This window comes from Chrysochloris asiatica, unplaced genomic scaffold (assembly GCF_000296735.1).
Source record: "Chrysochloris asiatica unplaced genomic scaffold, ChrAsi1.0 scaffold00019, whole genome shotgun sequence".
Classification (NCBI taxonomy): Eukaryota; Metazoa; Chordata; class Mammalia; order Afrosoricida; family Chrysochloridae; genus Chrysochloris; species Chrysochloris asiatica.
In genome coordinates, this window is record NW_006408537.1 from 13,039,474 (window position 1) to 13,040,619 (window position 1,146).

Here is a 1,146-nt window from a genome sequence, read left to right on the forward strand (position 1 = left end):
AGACTCATTCACCATGTAGTAACATGAAACCAAGTGAATCACTTTCTAGTGAAACTCTGATTTAATATGGATCCCAGAGGATTTTATTGTGCTTTTCTGAGGCAACAAAACTTGAAATTTTCATAGAAGTCCTTCTACAGCCTGAAATGAGATTAGCCAAGTGCTATGCAAATATACTATTACTAGTAAAAGTCATTAAAAAAAGAACAACAACAAAAAAAAAACACCTCAGGAGAACATCTTTCAATATAAGACATGTGTGTTACTGATCTGCCTCTTAATAAGAGGGATGGAAGGTTTTTATCTCCATTAAAAAAATCATTAATTCCAGGGAGCACAGTATAAATACGATAAACCTGAGAGGGGAAATAACAATTCAGCTTTTTATTCATTTAAAATTAGCTGTATTTTAGAAATACAGTAAGATTGTTTATTACTATCTTAATTTGCCCAAATTATTTTTTTGCCCTTAGGAAAAATCTATTAATCTATTTGAACATTGTAGTACTAAACCAAGATTTCTAGGTGACACAACAGTTTGTGCTCAACTGCTAACCTAAAGGTTGGTGGCTAAGACCTGCTCAGTAGTACCAAGGAGAGTCCCGGTGTGGCTCTGTGGGTTAATGCACTGGACTCAAGGTCAATTTGAACCGCAAGTTCAGCAGTTCAACTTCACCAGTCAACCAAGTACCCAGTTTAGTACTATTACTGTTGTTAATTGATTCTGAATCATAGTAACTCCATATATTACAGAGTAGAGTATCTGCCAAGGTTTTCTTGGCTGTAATCTTATCAGAGAAAGAACACCAGACCTTTTCTTCCTTGGTATTTGTTGTTGTTGTTGAGTGCCGTTGAGTTGAGTCGGTTCCTACTCATAGCAACCCTGTATAAGGTTTCTGAGGCTGTAAATCTTTATAAGAGCAGAAAACCTCCTCTTTCTCCTTCAGAGCCTCTGATAGATTAAAATTACTGACTTTTTGTTTAGCAGCCCAGCTCGTAATCCTCAGGGCTCCTTACTAAACCAAGTGGTGGTGGTGGTGGTGGTGATTATATGATTATGTGGAGTCGGTTCCAACTCATAGTAACCCTGTACAGGGTTTCAGAGGCTGTAAATCTTTACAGGAGTAGAAAGCCTCATCTTTCTCC